Consider the following 22,936-nt stretch of genomic DNA (forward strand, 5'->3'; position numbering starts at 1 on the left):
TTTGTCGATCGAAAGCAGTGTTGCCAGTTGGATCTTATGAGAAATTACCCGAAATATTAAAAAAAGTAACCTTTTTGTGTAAAAAGTAACCTTTTGACTACTACTACTCTTGCTTTTTGCGTTCCACAGCATGGCTAAACCACCATTTCAGCCTCTGGGGGCTAAAGTAATTTTGTTTTTTTTTTAATATCTGTCTGTTACGAATACTAGCCAAGTACCTACTAAATTACTACAAACCGAAGGAGATTTTACTCGTAAATAGAATCATCTTAAGTAAGGCCCTGATTGTTTGCCTTTTACTTATGGGATAAGAAAAATACAATAAAAGAGCAAGGATTTAAAAAACAATAGACGTTAATTTCTTAAATTCATACTTGATTTTTTTAAGAAATTCAATGTGACTGCAACTTGCTTATTTCGCAACGTCAATTGTAACGTCTTCATTTATAGTGAGATTGACACGGAAACATCGATGAGTTCTTGAGCATTTGTCCGCATTTCTTGATTTAACGACCGTTCTGTTTTAGATATACGAAATTGTAAGTTAATTCTAAAAATTCCGAAATATCACGTAAAAGTAACCTTTTTATTAATGTAACCTAAAAGTTACCAATGCAGTCCAAAAATCACCTAAAAGGTTACAAAAGTAACCTTCTGGCAACACTGATCGAAAGACTCATTGTCTTTTTAGTGTGGAAACACTCGCTAAGCACAGACATCATAAACTGAACAAAGCTGGTGGAAAAGTATATAATACAGATACAGAATAAGTAGATACAACGGCAGTTGGTATATAAAAGATGAATTCACGTCCACTTTGGATGTAGAATTGCGCTACTTTGAGGTTGTGGGTCTATCATAATTAATTTCTAATTTTCGTAGGTTTTTAAAGTAACGCTTTACATTTTTTCGACCAATATCGAGAAATAGTATTACCTATTTACTTTTTTTATTTGGTAGGTATTATAAGATGCATTGGTTAACCTGTTGATTTGATTGATTATTGTGCTGTAATGGCGGCCCCGCACTAGTTGCAGTGCAGTGTTGGTTGATCCCCACCAGGTGGGCTGACGACATCGGGCGAATCGTGGGTATTCGCTGGAAGCGGACAGCTCAGGATCGTGATTTTTGGAAGTCCCTGCAGAAGACCTATGTCCTGCACGTCAATCGGCTGTTATGATGATGATGATTATGATCCAATACCTATTAAAAAAAACCTTAGCGGACCGTATCGTCTTCGGAGAAGAAAGTCAGATAGAAATATTGAAAAATTTTCTACTCAAAATTTGGCATATTTGTCTTTGTCCTGATTACCCACCACAGCAGCGACCACTGCGTCAGTCTTCTGACCTCTGAGTCTGCGGTGCTCCTTTAGCCGCGGAAAGAGATAAAAACACTAGGAGCGAGGTACGATGAAGACGGTGGGTGCTCTATTAATTCAAAAGCCAGCATCTTCGATACATACTACCGCAATTTTGGACTTATGCGCGACGGTGTTATCTTGGTAAAATAACTTTTATTATAGTTTTCCACACTGTTTCTCGCGTATTTCATCACGCAACTTTTTTATTTGGTATGCATATAAAGACCCGTACTGACATTCTTGCGGGCTGCGGCCACAGAACATAAAGCACTTAATGCGGCGAATTCACTAATGTGTACGAACGTTTATGTTACAACAACTACCAACTTTCTTTTTAAACTTCGCTCTGCTACAAAATGTATCAATAAAAGAAATAAGGTAGCGTTACAGAACATTTTTACGAATGATGTGCGAATGATTTATTACTTTATTTGACTGGAAATTATATTCATTAGGTATAATGGCTTTCTGATATTCTATTCATAATAGCATTTACCGGCACGGAAAGTGGAATGACTAAGCTTCTATCTATATAAATAAACGGGTGGACTTCCGTGGCTTCGTAATACCATTTGTAAAATAAATACATCATCATTGACTTGGTTTTGTCTGACATAGATATAAAGGATCCCTCAATCAAGTTTTTACTTTATTCGTATTTTAAACCCCAACGCAAAAAGAGGGGTTTGACGTGTCTGTCTGTCTGTCAGTCTGTCTGTGGCACCATAACTCCCGAACGGATGAAGCGTTTTTAATTTAGTTTTTAAAAACATGCCTAAGAATACTACATGTATAAGAATACTCGCGCAAATTGATTTGCTCGAGTATTCTTAGACATGTTTGATGAAAATCGGTTGAGCCGTTTAAAAATTGTGGAGGGTGGAAGTGGGGAAGAATAACTGAATGTCTGCAAATATATTCTACTGGGGTCTCAAATTAAAGCGCTCTGAAAGAGACTTCAGCTTCGCGACTCGCTATGTCAGTGACTTTGGTTCGTCTGCGGATCTAAAATTATTAAATAAATTAAATTAAATAGAATTTAATACTAAAGATTAATTTCATGTATGAGGTACTAATATTACAAATCCGAAGTATACTGCGACAGTAGTTACATATTTATTTTACGGTTACGGTTGATTTTCTATAACCTTTTTAGTGTTTCCACTCGAACGAAGTCACAGGTGATTGTTAGTAAATAGGTAAAATAAATATATTAAAAAAGGTATAATATTGTATTTACTGATCAAGCAATACCTATAAGTAAGTCTTTAACAAAAAAGTCGATCAGAATGCGGCCAGCAATAACAAAAGAAATTCGGTATGTAGAGCATTCAAAAGAGCACGCAGGCTAAAGTATTCTGAGAAATATGCGTGCAGCCTTATCCAGATCCGCGAGAGAAAGATAAATCTGATGATAAATCATCATCAAATAAAAATAAATATAACCATAAATAGAATATGCTTATAAAGTTGTCTTGTAACCAGCTTTGGACCAATTTTAGAGTTCCGTGGTATACAAGGAATCCTTATAGTTTCGCCATGTCCGTCGGTCCGTCCGTCCGTCTGTCCGCGGGTTAGCGCATAGACTATTATGCAATTAAAATATATACGGTCGAATTGAGAAACCTCCTCCTTTTTTTTGAAGTCGGTTAAAAAAGCTGTATATTAGAATGAGTATGTACATTAAAAATGTGAACTATAGTAGCAAAATAAAATCTTAAAAAATATTTTTTTAGGGTAGGTACCTCTCCTACATATAAAGTGGGGATGCCAAAAATTTCATTCATAATTTCATTTTAACAGATGCTCAATTCGGCGTGTAGCAATGTCATTATGTCAGACCGGACTTAAAGTTTGGGCCATACCTATTTGACCTCATGACCGATGAACATCTTTAGAGGAATGAATACTCATTGACCGACTCTCTAGATGGATAGTTAGGTCAAACAAGTAACTGGAAGTCACAAAATTTCTAGATAGCTGAATGTGAAAGTCATTAGTAGAGTCTTACTTACGAGTATTCATAGTATATACGAGCTAAGAGTTATCTCGATCACATCAAATTTCATACAAAAACCTTTACAAAGATTGGCTGGTGGGAATATTCGGCCGTGGCTAGTTACCATCCTATAGCAGCAAAAACGTACCGTCAAAATACAAAGTACCCTATGTGTTAATCCAGAGTAAAATCTATTACTAATTTCAGACAAATCAGTTCAGTAATTGCGGCGTTAAAGAGTAACAAACATCCATACAAACTTTCGCGGTAGGACTAACTGACGTCCGTGACTTTGTCCGTGCGAATTTGGGTATTATACCGTGGGGACTCCTTTTAGGGCAAGAATTTTGGAAAATTTTGATATGATAATAGAGTCATAACTAACTATCTGCATATCAAATTTTAGCTAAATACATTCAGTGGTTTGAGCTAGGTACTTGTTGATAGATCAGGTTACATTTTATATTTGCAGTTATGTTCTACAATTTAATTTATATTAGCTCGCGACATTGACCGCGTGGAAATCAATGTAAATTTTCAACCCCAATTTCACCTGTTTCATGTCTTCTTTCTTCTTTCTATATCATCACATGTTTTACATATAATAAATAGTCAACTAAATAATCATTTTACAAAAATATAACTTAAAACAATATCTTAAAGAATTTTGAAAAAACTTGAATAACATTATTATTGGCTATCGATTAAATGCAATTCGCATGTTTTCTAAATGATAAAGTCCAATAATCATTTTACATGGACAATTCAAATATTAAAAAATTTTCAACTCCTTTTTAAAATTTTCATCATATCTTCATTGTACAGAATGTGCCCTGTTACAGTTGCAGAGACAGACACGCTACGTTATTTATTTAAAAGCTTCTGGAATATTTGATACAAAGGGTTAGGGGTGATCTATTTACAAAAAAAAAACATTAATATTTTTACTTGAAATATTAATACATAATTATTTATACAATACTAAAATTATACACTCACAAAACAAAAATAATAAATAGGAAATAGAAATTAAGATTCAATTATGTTATTTCTGGTAAAAGTACCCTCCCATGCATGCAAAAAAGAAATACCTACCTACTTATTTTAAAACTGATTAATGTAACTTATTTAATGATAACTTTTAGATGTGTCACTATCTATGTATTAAAGTATTTAGTAATAGGTATTAATTTATTTCAATTATAGGTACTAACTAGTGTCCGACCGAAAGTTCGGTTTCGGTTTCAAGTTTCGGCGGCAGTTTCGGTTTCGGCCAAAATCGGCTGAAACTTTCAACAGATTTCAGAAAAAGTCGTGTACGCTCGCCTAACTTCGTATGTCGCGGCAGCGATTTGGCGTACGCTGGTCCGCCTTTTTCCTTCGTCGTCGTCGTTCGAATAGCTCTGTATGTAGCAACAAAACTTAGTCAGTGCGTTATCGCCCGACACAAACATTCTTTAGAGTTTATGTTTTGATGGGACTGAATTTTATTTATTTTTCTAAGTACAAATACAAAACAAAGTATTAATTAATAAGATTTCAAAATACCTATCCTAACTACTACCTACTACTACTAATCCTTAGTATTTAATGAAACAGAAAGAATTAGTGATTTGATTATTAATTAATTTATTAATTAATTAAAAATTAAATTAATAACTCATAAAAATTTTGCTATAAGAACTTCATTTGAAAAACATATTAAACATATATACAAACTAAACTGGCAAATACCTGACAAACAAACAAATATGTAACCACGTTACGCACCAAACTTCAGTATTTTAAGAAATTTCATACTAGACTACGTGAGTTTCAGTTTCGGTTTCGGCCGAAGCTGAAGCCACGGCTGAATATCGGTTTCGGTTTCCGTTTCGGCCAGAAAACTAGTTTCGTTCGGACTCTACTTATAACCTACTATGCAGCACGTAGGTACGTAATAAAGTTAGTGGCGATACCTAAAAGAGTAGGTAATGGTTAATCTTTGGAACATATAAAATTTTCGTGTAGCAGTGTTTGTTAGCAAACTCCTCGGAAACGGCTTAATCGATTTTAAGAAGGTTTGTGTGTATTTCGGGTAGGACTGAGAATCTAAGTGATAATCATAGGTATGAATAATAATAATAATTGTTAATAATTGGTACACCCCAAAATTTCTTTATCCCTGGAAATCTATACTAATTATTTATAAATAGATAAAGCTAGGGGAAAATCTCTGGATCTTCTATACTGCCACGTTGTTGTGAGGCTGTATTTTATTCCCGTATACTCACGAGAGCGGGAAATAGTAATTTATAAGGCAAAACAAGTCAGCTAGTTAAATGTATAAAATCTTCAAAATAAACGAGATATCAGATATTTAATAAATTGTCACGTAACCTAGAATAAGTATTTTTTTATCCGCATTCTCCGTAATGTACTGACAACTTCTTTGGTGCAGTTGTACAGTTGATACCTACACTATTACAAAGTATAATGGAATATATACTATCAAGAGAGGGTATGTAACTAAAACTAAAGAGTAAAAAAAATGAAGAGTAAGAGAAACATGTATGTTTTTAGAAATTTTCGCCGTCTGATGTTTCGTGTTAACCTCCGAAACTTCTTAGCTGACCCTCATGCGGTTTTCAAAGATAAATTAAACTAGATCTGGAACAATATAATATATACTTTGTTCCATCGTTCATAAATAACATTCGTTAATCTAGCCCTCTTCATTAGGCTATGTCATTTACTGGCACGGAAAATTTATATTACTTCATTTTCTGTAATTTTGCGTAACCTTTCGGTCTTAAAAACTGACCTGTCCCATCCCATACCTAGGTCAGTCTACCCAAACTACCCTGAAATCAATTATGATTTGAATTTTTCTTGATTAATACCTACGTTCACATGGACCAAACTGCAATAGTCCTATTACCTATGACTTGCAAATCTGGGTCTATAGTATAACCTTAGTTGTCAATAAACTGTTAGTGAAAAGACTTAGCAGTTCATCAGAATGTTATATCATGAATCATGACCTTATTGGTATATCTGTGTACGTGATCTAATTTTGGTAGGTGAAGGTTGTTAGACTAAAGGTTACATTAAACAATGCACGAGGAATTTAATGCGCGATACAGAATAATGCTGAAAAGTTATAGTGATATACGCGCAGTTATATCTAAGTCTAGACCGGTTCTGGCCTAGTTGTACTCCGTGCAGCGAGACGTGTGCTGTTGCACAAACATCAAACTTAAATTATTGAGTTGATATTATAGAAGTGAAATAAAGCCTCGATGCTACGTGCGGCCGCTCGGCCGTGCATACCGAATCGTAAGATCAAAGCACGCATAGGTACGAGTAGGTACTTTACCAACTCCGACACCTACACGACTTCGGACGCTGTACCTGTGTTAGTGTAATAGAACACACAAGCGCAGGCGGCAACACTAATAAAAGTATAATAAAAGTTACCAAGACAGAAGTGCGGCGTACGGTACTATTTGTTTGGAGGGAGGTTGGAGGCACTCATACGAGCGAGGGAGAGGCTGTGTTGGCGCGGCGGGCGGCCTGCCAGTTTACCGTTGCAAGGCGCGTCGTGCGGCCGGACGCTCAACCCGCGCGCCGGCATCCGTAGCCCGGCCCTGCATCGCCAGCCCTGGCCCCGTCCGGGACTCCACGTGACGCACTGTGTACTCCGAGGGTGTTCCCGGACTGACCGCCACATATCGTGTTCTCTAAATCAGAGACGAAGTGCTACAACTCGTGCTTATTTCACTGAAGTGCTAATCCCAATTCTGGTTCTTTATTGGATCGCCTTTGTATCTACGAAGGTAAGTTTCACATTTAAACAACAACTTAATATGGTTTTCATTGGAATTTCTACATAAATTTGCGTTTTAAACGCAACTAAAGTTAGTCGTGACTAATCTCTATATTAATGTCACTGCATGATAATTAAGTAGGTATATATAAAAAAACATAAAAATTTATTAATTTCATAAATTTAAAGAATCTAATAAGAAATGACAAATAAACTTGTACAGTTGAAGCCTAAGTTGCTGACGTAGCAAACTAACAATTTTCTTTAAGTAACTTATTGTTTTTTAGCCAAAATTTTCTCTTTAAGGAAATTGATTTCACAGCAAGATACGTTTGCAAAATGGTAAACAAACTATAAATTATAATCTAAAGCGCGTGAGAGTGAATTAAGTAAAGATTTCTATTGAGACTGTATGGAAAATTTTACTGATCTAGTTGTTGAGTTCTACGTACACATTTTCTTTTATTCTGTCAATTTTCACTTTCATATTCTTTAGGAAATTATTTTAGTTTTCAACTACGTTTACATGAAATTTGGATAAACTATTTTTAGTTTTATTGATTGAGCTTTTGTGTTACAAGAGTTTTACATAAATTTATTTGGGTGCATACCTTTTGTGTGTATCAACTAATATTATTCGTACATTAACCATAGATACACTAAAATCATAGATATAATTTTCCAAGTGTGATAAAATCACGTTAGAACAAAAGCAGAACTAGTTTACGCCATGTGGCTCGCTGTTATCTCCACACATTGGAATTTTATGTAGCTATTAAATAAGTTGCAATGCTTGTTTTGCAATCCTCGTTCTTTCCGCGTTTTTGGCAATGATTTTGACATTCTAACGCATGCCTACCTGTATTATTTCTGTTTAATTTAACTTATTAATATTCTAGCAGACGCCCGCGACTTTGTCAGCGTGGAAATCAATGTAAACTTTTAACCCCTATATCACCACTTTTGGTTAAATAATTTATTCAATTTTAAATTCTTGAATCACATTATAATCCGTATTTTTATGAGTTATGAACAAATTTTTAACACTGTCACACTGTAAAAATAAAGGAATTTTTATACAAACTTTCAACTCTCATTTCACCCCATTTTAGGGTCAAAAGTACTCTATGTTTTGCTCCAAGGTCCCATTTACCATTATACCAAAATTCATCTTGATCGGTTCAGCCATTTAGCCGTGAAAAGGTAACAGACAGACAGACTTACTTTCGCATTTATAATATTAGTATAAATGTATGACTAATATTATTTTTATATTTTACTAGCGCACGCCGACTTCTTCGATATAGAACCTTAACTAGGAATTTCTTTTAACATGAGCTATCTGACGGCGATAGTTATATTAAAATAGGTTGAGGAGTTTTGGATATTAGTATTACTTTGACAATATTCTGTATAAATTAATGTCTTAATTTTATTTATTTAAGGACGGTTTACAGAATTATATCTATTTTTAGTCTTGTATCGCTTTGTGCCGGCGGATCGGGGATTCTATTTTCGATGTAATCAAATTTTAAATTTTATAGTTTTTAAGTTTAATTTGCGCTGTGATAGCCCAGTGGATATGACCTCTGCCTCCGATTCCGGAGGGTGTGGGTTCGAATCCGGTCCGGGGCATGCACCTCCAACTTTTCAGTTGTGTGCATTTTAAGAAATTAAATATCACGTGTCTCAATCGGTGAAGGAAAACATCGTGAGGAAACCTGCATACCAGAGAATTATCTTAACTCTCTGCGTGTGTGAAGTCTGCCAATCCGCATTGGGCCAGCGTGGTGGACTACTGGCCTAACCCCTCTCATTCTGAGAGGAGACTCGAGCTCAGCAGTGAGCCGAATATGGGTTGATGCCGTAAGTTTAATTTTAGCTTTATAGTGGAACATTATTCTGACGTCACGGCGCAAGTAATTCAGTATATTAGCACGTCGATGTTAAAAAAAATGAGATATTAAGAGAACGTACTTAATTTAAGTCTCATGTTTTTCTACGCACCTATACTAACTTTCGACTTCTTTTCTGTTTTTTATTGTTTGTACGACTAATGCTTACTCTATTGACCACTGTGCATGTCACTGCTTTTAGAGGTTTATCAAAGTTCCCTAAGTAAGCGTGCTTTTGTCATAGACTGCATCATTAATCATTATTATTACTGTTTGTGATTATCATGAAGTAAAATAATAAACAAGTTGTGAATGAATAAAAAGAGGACAATGGGTTTATTTAGCTAGGAAAACGCTGACCTTTTATTATGCACATAATACATAATAAATTATATTATGTTAATTTTAACATTTTTCGTTTTTTTACACAGATAAAGTTGGCAGTTTACTTAATTAAACTCACATTTTACAATTGTGTCAAATAATTTTACATAGAATAAGTATTTATTATTACTAAGTAACACTTCTATTTTCCACTCAAGTCACTCTCCCCGCCTATCCCAAGTAACGTGTAAAGAATTACACAACAAGAAAAGTAGACGGCTCGAACGCCAGAAGGATACGGAAGCCGACCATACGACGAGCGACTTATATCGGAAGCCGTTCCTAACTGACCTTTACCCCTCTCTAACTTCTTACTTTTTACGGTAACAAGTCGCGCCACCTAGCGTCAGCACAAGCCAACACGAGATCGAGGACGTCGTATCCATCTCAGACTACTATTTCCTACAAATACAATCACAATTTTTTTTGGAATAATTTTTAATTTTCAATAAATAAAATTTAATTTCCTTGAATTTTATCTTTATATCTGAGAATGGAACAATATAGTCATTTACTTCATTATGTAGTTGTAAGGCTGGTGTCTTATAACCTAATGTAGAAAAAAACGAAAAATCCAAAAGACTAGTTGTAACAAAAGTAAGTAGGTACTTACTTAATTATGATACTTGCAACAAAATAATTGAAGGAAATGATTCATGCCTCCTTTAAATCGATAATTATTTTTTACACTAAATGGATTCGGAAAATCGACTTAACAAAGAAACTTTTTTGTAGCCAAGTGATTACGCCTTACTTTATAAAAACTAGATAATCCGCTGCAAATTTCCTACTAAAAAAAGGAAAAATAATGTGATTGAATATACAGCCCTACATAACTATGAAAAAAATATTATGAGAAATAGCTCTACTAAATGTGTGCGCGTTGATGTCTTTTGTTCCCATATTTTGGTCACGAATAGTATGTTATGATATTATGTTTTATTATGTTTGCATAATAATGCATATGCATTTATATTATATTTTACCTAATACGAATTTAACGATTTTCAGTTTAATGGAAATTTATGTAATCCAATATCACGTGTCTCAAACGGTGAAGAAAAAACATTGTAAGGAGATCTGCATACCTGAATTTTCTTAATACTCTACGTGTGTGAAGTCTGCCAAACCGCATTGGGCCAGTGTGGTGGCCTAAGACACATTCCCTCTCATTCTGAGAGGAGGATCGTGCTCAATATGAATTGTTATAGAATATGAGTTGTTATTGAAGAAATGTAACTTTAGATATATTTTTGGTGGTAAATATTGATCGGGCTATTTATATTTTAATTTTAAAGAGTCACATAATTCTCCTGCGAATGTCAACTAACACAACGGTTGACCGATGACGCAGCGTAGTTATAAATTACCCGCACATTAACTACTTTATTACTTCCACGTACAGTGTAATATTGTATCTGTAATAATAATAAAAATGCTTGCGACCGACATGGAACATATTAAAATGCATAAATATGCAACAGTTCGCTACTCGGTTAATAGTTAACTTAAAGTCATGGAATCACTCAAGTACGTACTCCGCCTACAGGTCAGTTATCTCCGGTTTCCGTAGTAAATTGATTTTATTTACTACATCAACAGCAGCTAACGATTTTAGTGCAATAACTATAAAATGGGAAATTTTGAAAAACCCCCGAAGGTTGAAATTATAAATTACACTCTCGATCAAGTCATCAATATTCTCTTTCAGTGCATTTTCATTTGAGACCTCATTCGAGAATGTTTGCAGACATTCGGTTATTCTTCCTCACTTTCAACGCCCAGAAATTTTAAACGGCTCAACCGATTTTCATCAAACATATCTAAGAACACGCGCGCATGAGTCACCTTTCTTACAAAAAAACTAAATTAAAATTGCTTCATCCGTTCGGGAGCTATGATGCCACAGACATAAAAACAGACACGTCAAACTTATGATACCCCTGTTTATGCGTAGGGGGTTAAAACAGCCACTATTTACAGCAAATCACCATCAGCATTGTTAGCAGATAACCATCTAAAGCTGGACCTAGGAAAAATTCTCGTAATAACTTTCAATCACAGTGATCTCAGTGTAAATCTCTGGTTGAACAATTCCCCAGCGTGGCCGCTTTCGGGAAAATCTTTGTGGATATTAATTTAATACAGCAATATTATTAGAAAATTTGGAAAATTAATTGATAATACATACCTCAAAAAGAGAAACTAGGTTTTATAATTTTGTTGTCCGTCTGTTTACCTGTCTAGAAAGACTATACTTGAAGCTGTAAAATAGTAGACTTTTAATTCAACGCATTCAAAAGATTTGCCCGTTTTTGTCCATTTTTAGGGTTACGTCCTGTCAGTCTGTCCCTGTCCGTGTCCGTCTGTCAGTCAATCCGTCCACGGCTTAGCGCAGAGACTTTTACAAAAAAAGCTGTAAATTAGCATGAATATGTTCATTAAAAATGTTTACAAAGTCGTACAATAAAATCTTGAAAAATATATTTTTAGGGTACCTCCTCCCCTACAAGTAAAGAGGGGATGAATTTTTTTACTCGTTTATTTCATAGTGTGGGATATCGTTGGATTGTCTTTGAAAGATATGAGGGGTCTTCTACCAACATTTTTCGATTTAGGGATCCGTTTGTAAAATATAAACTTTTAGGAGCTAATTTTTTTAGAGTCAAGTATCCCCACCGGCCGGCGGGTAGCCTAACCGGCTAGATGGTTTGTAGATGGTTTGTAGATACGTAAAAAAAAACATAAAAGGACATATAATGAAATTACAATGAAATCTTGAACTACTAAGTAGCAATTGCTATTTAAAGAGTAATATTGGACCAACTTCAAAAACGTAATTATAACTCGAAAATTGCATACTAATTCCGATGTTAATTAAAAAGATAAAGTTGTTAGTAAGATAACTTAGTCTTCTAAAAGTAGAAAGCTGAAATTTGGCTAGATATTAATTTCGTCTATAAAGTGGTAAAAAGGAAATTAAAAAAATTTGGGGCTCATTTCTTACATGCAAAGTGAGGATGAATTTTGTATCGTCTATCCCATGGAGTGGGGTTTCGGTATCGGTATTTTTGTTCATTACAAAAATCATTAAAGTGCTATATTAATCTGCGGAACTCTACAAATACAATGTGCATGGCTCGACACTCACTTGGCCGGTTTTTGATATTGGCAGGGAATAATATGATTTTAGAGTACATACTTCCCAGTGAGTCGTAAAAAATAAAAGCGAAGCGAATATTATAATATTCTATAAATTGATAATTACGAGACTGTCTATATAACATACAAATACAGAAACTTTTCTTTAAGGCTACACTGCTGTATAATTAATCAAAATTTTATTTGTGATAAATAAGCTTAAAAGTTTGAATAAAGAGCACCTAGGTACGTACTATATAAACAGAAGACGCGATTGTCCTATAAATGATATCTCTATCCACGATAGGAGACAGAAATTACTTGCAGCTATTCTGAGCTTCTTTTGAAATTACTTTCTAGATATTATCTAAAAATACGCATTGAATGAACCTCTTTTTTCATTAAATTTGAAACGGATTTGGTAGGTAATATTGAGGTAGTTTAGATTGAGATATAGATCAAACTACCAACAATGGATAACCTATTAATAGCCTATTAATCTGTGACGACAGACAAGAAATCTGAGTACCATGAATCTCTAATAAACACTGCTTATAGACTCCAATTAATTTAAAAATACATTTTAACTGCATATTCATTTTTAGGTACATTTAATATAATACTAAACCTAATTACTGACAGATTGATAATGTTATATTTCGTTGTACAAAATCTGTGGAGTACATATATAAAGCCTCTATTTAAATCGACTACTAGAAGTAAATTTAATGTTTTGTAGTGGTAAAATTAAACAAGGTTGATATTGTTATTTAAATAATACGAGATAGCCTCTGCAAGTCAACAGTAGAAGGCTTGCTAGATCATTTCATGAAAACAAAGATCGCGTCTGACCATCTGACCCGTAAGACTATTGTTTCTATTCCTACTTTAAACACAAAGCTAATTTTGAGGTTTTCCTTTATTTGTACTGAATATACAATTTATGTTGAAATACGTACTGTTTATGTTTATAGTAAAATAATAATATAATATTATATATATTGACTACTCTAAAGTAGAACTGTAATAATCAGTCATAAATAGTTATAGACAAAGGAATAGGTGGAGGTTTTTAAATCGTGGTGTTGCAGAAATTCAGAAAAGAAACAAACTCTTTTGGCATTGTATCACATTATAGTCTTTTATGAGCTAGTTCATATTTAGCTTACTCATAATATATTCTAGAGTCAGACTCAGAAACAGTAGTGTCAACGTCATCGGCGTAACCGACTGCTTGAGTAATTATTTTTATTATATTAATTTGTTTCGGCAATATTTGCAATACTAATATCACACTAATAAAAGGCGAAAGTTTGTGTGAAAGTGTGTGTAAGTGTGTATGTTTGTTCCTCCTTTGCGCTGCGGCTAACAAAACGATTTGGCTCAAATTTGGAATGGAAACAGATTTTTCTCTGGATTAACACATACTAACTTTTCATCCCGGAAAAATCCATGTTTCCCGCGGGATTTGTGAAAAACTGAATTCCATTTGGACGAAGTCGCGGGCGTCCGCTAGTTATGTATAAGTGTTTACCTATATATGTTACTTTCTTATTTTAGATTTTAATAATAATAATTATTAATTTTATAATGAGGAATTTACAGTATTTTACTGTACAGTATTTTTTTTTTAATTGCCGAATTACGTTTAAGGTTTAAATTACCTACTAATAAGGGAGTAAGGGTTGCATGAACCAATAAGTTGAAACCAAATGAAAACCACAGAATCAATCGTGAGACACGGCTTGTTATCTAACACGCAGTATTGTGCATTTCAGCATTACCAAGAATTTGCCTATGGCGTAGAAAGATGCCATTAAAGTCGGCGGGCGCGGTGCAGGGCGTAGTTTGCATTGTTCATGCTGTGCAATAATATCTATTACCTTACGAGCATGAGCCGATGCGGCGGTCTAAGGTTGCCAGACAGATTTCTATTACGTTTATACATAATATGTGCCTATATTCTCGTAGTATGGTAATATTTATTTTTACGATAAATGAGATTCGATCTTCGAGACTTGCTATTGCTGTACTTGCTCCTAGAATAGGCTTTTCGTTTACTTTAAGAGAGCGAAATAATTATTTACATACGATTATATCTAATCATTCATTAAGTGGCTAATGGCTTATTACAAAATTAATAGTAAAATATCTTATTTAGAATTATTTCAATTCCAATTTTTTACAACTCTGATTTATCTATGTGTATATGAATTTTGAATTAAATTAAACTAGATCCTGTTTGAATCAGAATCTAGCAGCACATGAAAATACTTAATTTGGAAATTTAAATCAAATCTTATCTAGATATAGACACAAACAATGCGTTTTATTTTACAAACATTATGGTATATACAAATAAAATACACCTGGCTTTTAATAATTAATTTAATTATTTTAAAGTAAAATGTACCCTAACTTATTCATAATATCATGATTGCATATGAACGGTTAAAATATTAACGATTTTTGTATTGTAAGTGGAAATGAGTATGATATAGAAAATACATTTTTTTTTCGATTTACAGCCCTAGTAGGGCCTAAAGTTTACGTAACTTTACACAAAGGCTTCATGCTGTCCCACGGTCCTCACCTCATTGATATTCTTACAGCCCCTTCACACTAGCGTATCATCATCGTAGCCGCTAGTTAAACGCTATGACACTAGCGCAGCGTAAAGTCTGATCACCATGCTAACATAGCGTCGTTTAAAGTCACTAATCAGCCGTGATTCCAATTCCGGTTTTTGTATTTTACATTCATTGACGAGCCTAAATGGCTCGTCAATACAAAATACGTCTCATTCCAATTTTAACTTCATGTTTATAGGATGCTAAAATGTACTTATCCGTCACAATTTTAATTAAAAATACAACGAAGTTGCCATGAAAATACACAACACAGAGCTGTAACTTTACATAGTTGCTATGCAGTTTTTAGGCTGCCTTAGCATCGCGACATCACGATGTTTTCCTTGTACACACGATCAACAAACGTCTATGTTTTGAAACGCCAATGTGAAAGAGTTGTTAAAGTTGCAATAAAATACATTATATCTAGCTTATGATAACTTGATGTAGAATTAAATTGCTACTAGTTTTTCATGTGAACTTCCCGTTTAATCATTTTTTATCTATTAGTAATGTCGATAGCAGACATAATACTAGCTTCTGGATGATAAATAATGTTTATAGCATCATAAAAATATCAAATTTCTATTTCTTATCCTACATTATATAGTCACAAGATATTCTTGAAATATAATATAGTGAAATATTTACCTAAAGTTGAATTATACAGTATAATATAGTATAACGAAATCTAATAAATCATGTGGGACTTCAATGCACCCATTCAGATTACCGCATCCATCGTTACAAATCCAAGAATAAAATCGTTGCCTCGTTGAATCATTGATCTCAGTTTTTCAAATGAACAGAAAATTTTCCAGTGAGTAAAACTTTTTAGCGAAATCTAAAAAGTATAATTGGTAATAGATCAATTGGAGTGAAATGACCGACCGCCTTGACCCTTAGCGCTAAGCGGAAGGCTGGTGCTCGACGGAGCGTGGCGCACTCCTGCGTAGAAAATGTCCGTCCTTGTAGGAACAATGCTTATAACCTCTAGCCCTTGGAGAAAATTGATGCTAAAACTGTTGAATACAAATCCTCAGCTAAAGTAAATAATAGGTCTAATAATAGTGCATACTTTACGTGAAGCAAGAGATAAAAAGGGATGGCGCTACTTTGATTCCGTTCTAATGTTTCAATAATGTTAATTAGATAGTTCTACATTTATGTTCAATTTAATAATCATGTAAGTGTACTCAAGAAATTTAACTAAATAATATTACCTTTTAAACCTTTAAAACCTTTTAAATTGGGTTTTTCTTAGATTTCCAAGTTAAAAATTAGAACATGTACATACTACATACCTACTCGTTCGAGAGTAGAAATATAGTATAATATATTTTGATAGTTTTAAATAGTGACCCGGTCGTCTGATTTATCGACATACTTGTATTAGAACCAAGAACTTCAACCTCTAAATCATATTATAAATATTTCGCGATCCATAAATAACATTAAGAAAAATATGCGTAATCATTTGATTTTGATATACTAAAATAAGAAATTAGGATCAGAGTGTCTGTATACGTGTATTATATCCGTGACAGAGTCTGCACACATTTTTATAATATTTTGTCTGTGTTAAAATTCTTGTTCGTATTCTTCGAATTATAACTGAACTAAAACATGGGCAAACGGATTTTCATGCTGTTTCGATTAAATATTAAATATTATAAGCAAATTCTAGTAATATAGTAAAGAAAATATTTATTTAAAAACGGAATTCCATGCGGACGTAGTCGCGGGTATCTACGTGTTTAAAATAGTGAGCCTATAAATTAAATTTATATGAATTGGTAATTTGGCAGACTAGTTTCAAAACTCAATCTATATTTTAATATTTAACATAAAACTTCGTGGCGAATATTATAACTTAAGCTTTTCGTAAAACTTTATTTTAATAAAGTAATAGAATTCGATTTCATTAACCAGAAATGACTAATTACTAATTAAAATAACTAGTAATGACACTTTGACAGTCGATGGTGAAGCAAATCGTTTTTATGATATCCTGTCTTTAACTTTTTTCATAGGAAACATGATCCACTTCTTACTTCCTCTAAAAATGTTCACTTGCTCAAATTGTTTCCGTCCTCTTTTCTTTCTGCTGGTGAAATTCGTAGGTTTAATATCCGAATGTCTTTATGTGCATTTATTTATTATAGCAATACTACTGCTGATTTCAAGTAGAAATGAGGAATTTGCTGTGAAAACAGATATTAAGATGTTCGTGTTTAACGAGAATGTACTTATCTATACTAATATTATAAAGAGGTAAAGTTTGTAAGTTTGTAAGTTTGTCACATTTTTTAAATGGGGTAATCTTCGGAACTACTGGTCCGATTTTAAAAATTCTTTCACCAGTAGAATGTTACATTATCGGGGAGTGCTATAGGCTATATTTTATATTGATATCATATATATTAGCCGAGTTATCACAGTGTTTGTCATACTGGTCGGACTGAAAATCCTCTTAAACAGACTTATTTGCATGCGCTGCCTTAACTATTGTGTAAAATTGAAATTAATGTATGGAGACTTTATGGATCTTTAAAAGTTCTACAAAAAAGTCCGCGACACCATATATCTATCTTCTATATATTAGCAGATATAGTACCTTTTGTGTTTTAAAAATGATTAATTTTATATACTTAGGTTTACGTCATTATTTATACAACTAAACTTTAATCCTTATTAAAATAAATTATTTTATAATCACAAGGATATTATGGAGATAAGATTTGCCCTTTACAGTATGTTAATTACTTAAATAGTTTCGGAGATAATACAAAATTTCTAAAAGACGCAGAAATTCCGCCATATGACGCTCGGCGCTTTCATTTACGTAGTTCCCGTTCCCGTGTGAATATGGGGATCAAACATAGCCTATGACACTCGCAAATAACGTAGCTTTCTATTGGTAAAACAATTTTCCAAATTGGTCCAGTAGATCCAGAGATTACCTCCTACAACCACACGAACTTTACTTCTTTATATTATTAGCATAGAAGTCTCTATTTCTCTTGGTCATACCACTACTCTCGAAGGACTGGACCGATTTTGCTAAGGGTAGGAGTAAGATAGGGAAGTTACAGGGTAGGGTAGGCTACGGGTAGGGAAGCGTAAGGGTAGTGTAGGGGTAGGGTAGGTTTAGGGTCGAGTTTAGGGTACTGGCAGGGTAGGGGTAGAGGTAGGGTAGTGGTAGGGTAGAGGTACGGGTAGGATAGGGAAGTGGTAGGGTAGGGGTAGGATAGGCGTGAGATAGGGGTACGGGTGGGATAGGGGTAGGAAAGGGATAGGGTGTAGGTAAGGTAGGGGTAGGGTAGGGGTAGGTTTGGGGTAGGGTAGGGGTAGGGTGGGGGTAGGGCTAGGGCAGGGTAGGGGTAGGGTACATGTAGGGGTTGGGTAGGGTAGGGTTGGGGTAGTGGTAGGGTAGGGGTAGGGTAGGGTAGGGGTAGGGTAGGGTAGGGGTAGTAGTAAAGTTGACATCGAAATTTACGCGGACGAAGTCGCGGGCGTCCGCTAGTAATCTTATAATCTTATTATTTTTTTTTTTTTTTTTTTTTTAATACTTATAATCTTATTTTACAGTCCTAAAAATAATATAAGGTCTTATGTCGCATTAAAGTACCTATCTTACTTATTGAAAAGTGAAAGTTTGTAAAGATGTATGGATGCTTAGAGTGTATTAATCAGATCGATTGATCTGATTAATACATTGTCGTAAAGTGGGATATTATTTTTGTAATTTCTAACTATCCAGTTCTACGTATATATACCAACCTATAAATAGTGTACTAATTTCTCCTGTATACGATTACACCTGATACGTGAATAAATCGCAAATATTTTACAAGATAACAACTAAGTCATTAAAATATGAATAATAAATATATCTGGAACATAAAACCTCAAAATTTGTTAAAATGTGGCTTTGCTCGGGGGCGTGACTAATATCCACATTAGTTTATATGTTGAAACGTGCTCAGAGTAACGCGCAGACATTTTTTGGACATGCATACACACACACAGACACCGTCCGGTTGTTTTTGTCGAATATTAGAGGCAAAGAAACCGTCGAATACCGCTAGCACCGCAGTCGGTTATTGCTCTCGGATTCCGCAACAAATTAACATGTATTCGGTACAACTACATTTTATACTTAGTGTCTATAGGATAATTGTTTTTTTACTAGGCATGTACCTACTTATTTGGAAGCGCTTATGAAACGCTTTCTAACACATGTATTCTATTATCTTAATAACATGACCTATATACCTACAAATATCGCCAAACATACGTCACCTTTACTAATTGTATAAGCAACTTTCTGTGCAGTAATATTCTGTGCATTATATATGACTTTTAAGTCTATCTTAGAGTTGAACCCCGTATATTACTTTCATAAATAAAACGATTGGTTTCGTACATAATCAATAGTCATAAACAATAATGAACATCCGGCAATCAAAGGATTTGAAGTGTTTATGAATTTATCGTTATGGTTTCTGATTATGCTAAATTAATTAGTAGAAATTTTCGCTAAATTAAAGCTAGAACATACGGCATTATCATAAAAGTGTTATGACATGCAACTCGTTGGTGTTGGTTAACTTAACTTTTTGTAAACTGATCATGACATCGGGGTTAGGCTAAAAAGTTATTTCGAGTTTCTTTGAATAAATTCTTTGTTAATAAGTCCGGATTTGAGAAGTCGATAACGTCATTCTCAAAAGTAAATAAGATGGTTCGAGCTATATTTAATTAGGCCTAGCGATTGAAAGGAAAATAACTAAGAACATTTTATTTGTTACGCTTTTAGTTCGGATTCACTTGGGAAATGCTTTAGAAATTCATTTGCCAGTTTACAATTTATTACTCTAAGTATTACTCTATATCTTCCTCTTCTGTCTTCATTTTCATGATAATTTAGTAGATCAAGGCATCATCAAAACTAAATAAACTTAATTCAAACACTTTGGATACTGTCATCTAAGTAAATACATAATAATTTTCGTACATAGATGTTAGGTGACAGTAATAATATTTTCTTATGTGGTCACCATATGGTCAAGTAAAAATTACTAAGGCTATGAAAGTTTGGCTTCGGCCGTGGCTAGTTACCACCCAAAGACGTTACCGCCAAGCGATTTAGTGTTCCCGTATGATGTCGTGTAGAAACCGAAAGGGGTGTCATCTTCCTCCTAACAAGTTAGCCCGCTTCCATCTTAGATTGGATAATCACTTACCATCAGATGAGATGATGATTATGAGATTCCGTCAAGGGCTTGTAAAGAATAAAAAAAAGTTTCAGACTAGATAGGGTTCTGTAACAGTAGAACCCACTAGTTAATTAGAGGTAGGAAGATGTAATTGTTTTTGTAGCATTGTATAACGTGCAAATTTGACAACTTTATTAAAAAGCCACTTTCATTATTTACATATTATTATCATTATATCTTTGGATCCAATCAATATTGTATTGTATAAAGATAGAAGTATTATCGTTTCGTTGTTGTAGACATCCTAACTAGACGAGTTAAGAACTGGTTTATAGAAATATTCGATGATAGAGTGTAAGTGAAAGCTATGATCGACGTACATAATTATAAAAAAAACAGTTCCGTTTTATACTTCTATTATTATTAGCAAGTTTCTATTAGTAGTAGTAGTAGTAGAGCTTTTTGTGATAGCTTCACAGGGATGCTTGTTTCACCATCAAAGAGCTTTGCTGTTTCACTCAGCAAACTGTTTTGCTGTTACTATCTTAATGATAGGTATAGTGGCCGGGAAAGTCTTAAAATATTTTCGCCATTAAACAGCTTGCTGCCTTTTTAGAACTGAATGCTAAACTGAATGTAGAGTTGCCAAGAAAGTCTTACCACTGGGCTAATATCACCAATATCACCAATCATCAATTAGCTTGCTGTTTTTCACAGACCTGAACGGTAGATAAAGTTACTGGGGAAGTTCTACCACCGCCCTGCTTATTTCTGCTATCATAGTGCTTGCTGTTTTTTACTGACCTGAATATAATAAAACAACTTGCTTGTATTTCTCAATCCTGAATGGATGGTTTATTAGCCAGGGCACTGCCGCACTGATTTATGCCTTCAACTGCTTGCTGTTTTTTTAGACCCGAATGGTAATAGGTATGGTATGAGGTGTTGTCAATGAAATTGTATGTACATGAGGCTTATCACCTGCCTCATGTTGATAAGCAAAGTGCTACACTTTGTCGGACATGTTCCATGCATGCCCCGTGAAGGAAGGCCCGTGTAGGCGAAGGATTTCCACTTAACATCTAGTGGGCCGACTGTATTATTAGTTTATTGAATATGTATTACAATAATTGGAGTATATAATTACATAGGAACCAGTGTTTCTATAAAAATATACTACCCAGTTTACTAAATTAAAACTGACTGTTATTTTTATTGAAACTGTGAACATTAAATTGGTTATTATTATTAATTACTAAATATAAGCAGCTTGTAAACAAAAAGTTATTAAGGCTATATTTGAAATTATTCTTCTAAACAATGACAATAGTAATAACAGATAACACTGCACTAATACAGGATGTATTTTTAAGGTTTTAGCTTTAGTGTTTTAGAGTTTTATTCGAATTTATATAGATTAGAGAGCCGTGATAGCCCAGTGGATGTGACCTCTGCCTCCGATTCCGGAGGGCGTAGGTTCGAATCCGGTCCGCGGGTTAAGAAATTAAATATCACGTGTCTCAAATGGTGAAGGAAAAACATCGTGAGAAAACCTGTACACGGGATAATTTTTTTAATTTTCTGCGTGTGTGAAGTCTGCCAATCCGCATTGGGCCAGCGTGGTGGACTAATGGCCTAACCCCTCTCATTCTGAAAGGAGACTCGAGCTCAGCAGTGAGCCGAATATGGGTTGATAATGATGATGATGATATAGATTAATGAAAAATACTCTTAGAAATTAAGAAAGTAACGTTCGCAAAACATAAAACCGCAAAAATTCTATGGATACATAATAAATTTAGAGCAAGAAATTTCGAAAAAGAAACATCAACAAATAATTACGTTAGATAACATTAATAATGTGTTCCCGACTGTTTTAGTTTTTTTTTTTAAACTCTTTGAGTTATGTTTTCACCATTCCTTGTAGTTGAGCTGCGCACACTTTAAAAATCATCCTGTACATTGCAACTGCAAATAAATAAATTAAATTGTATTGAATAAAATCGCCTTCAATAAATACGTATCAGTAAATTGAATCAAATAATAATTTTCAACGGACGAAATTAGATTCTAACAATCGGCCGCAGGCGTCCTTCAACAATACTTCGACGCGGAAATTACTCGACAAATACTTACGTAGGTACAGTACAAGAAAAAATGGTGTCACATTGTTCCAGATATTATAATTAGGTTATTTAAATTAATTGCTAATTTCAAACATTAACATGAATTTTGCCAGCTATATAACATATTAAGCCTAATACATATTCAGTATGTTGAGCCTAGAACATGATTTTTATAGGTTGAAATTAATAAATTTAAGTGATTTTTTTGCCTACTAAGTAGCTTATGGTTTCAGTAGTTTGTATTCGGTTTATTCAAATCGATGGCGTCTATTTATTTATGTATTATGATATGATATGTATTTTCATCAAATCTCCTCTCTCTCTAATCTCGTAGTACGTTCGTTACTACCCTTCCAGAATGCAGATTC

The 22,936-nt window shown here is 34.0% G+C and overlaps 1 protein-coding gene across 1 annotated transcript in view; it reads left to right on the top strand.

The window, feature by feature from the left end:
* Positions 1 to 6,727: 6,727 nt before the first annotated feature.
* Positions 6,728 to 22,936, top strand: part of LOC112043312 (uncharacterized) — an 86,088-nt gene continuing 69,879 nt past the window's right edge. Inside the window, exon 1 of the mRNA XM_024078653.2 lies at positions 6,728 to 7,180. The gene's annotated coding sequence lies outside the window, so the exon portion shown is untranslated. The remainder of the gene's footprint in view (positions 7,181 to 22,936) is intronic.

This window comes from Bicyclus anynana, chromosome 4 (assembly GCF_947172395.1).
Source record: "Bicyclus anynana chromosome 4, ilBicAnyn1.1, whole genome shotgun sequence".
Taxonomy (NCBI): Eukaryota; Metazoa; Arthropoda; class Insecta; order Lepidoptera; family Nymphalidae; genus Bicyclus; species Bicyclus anynana.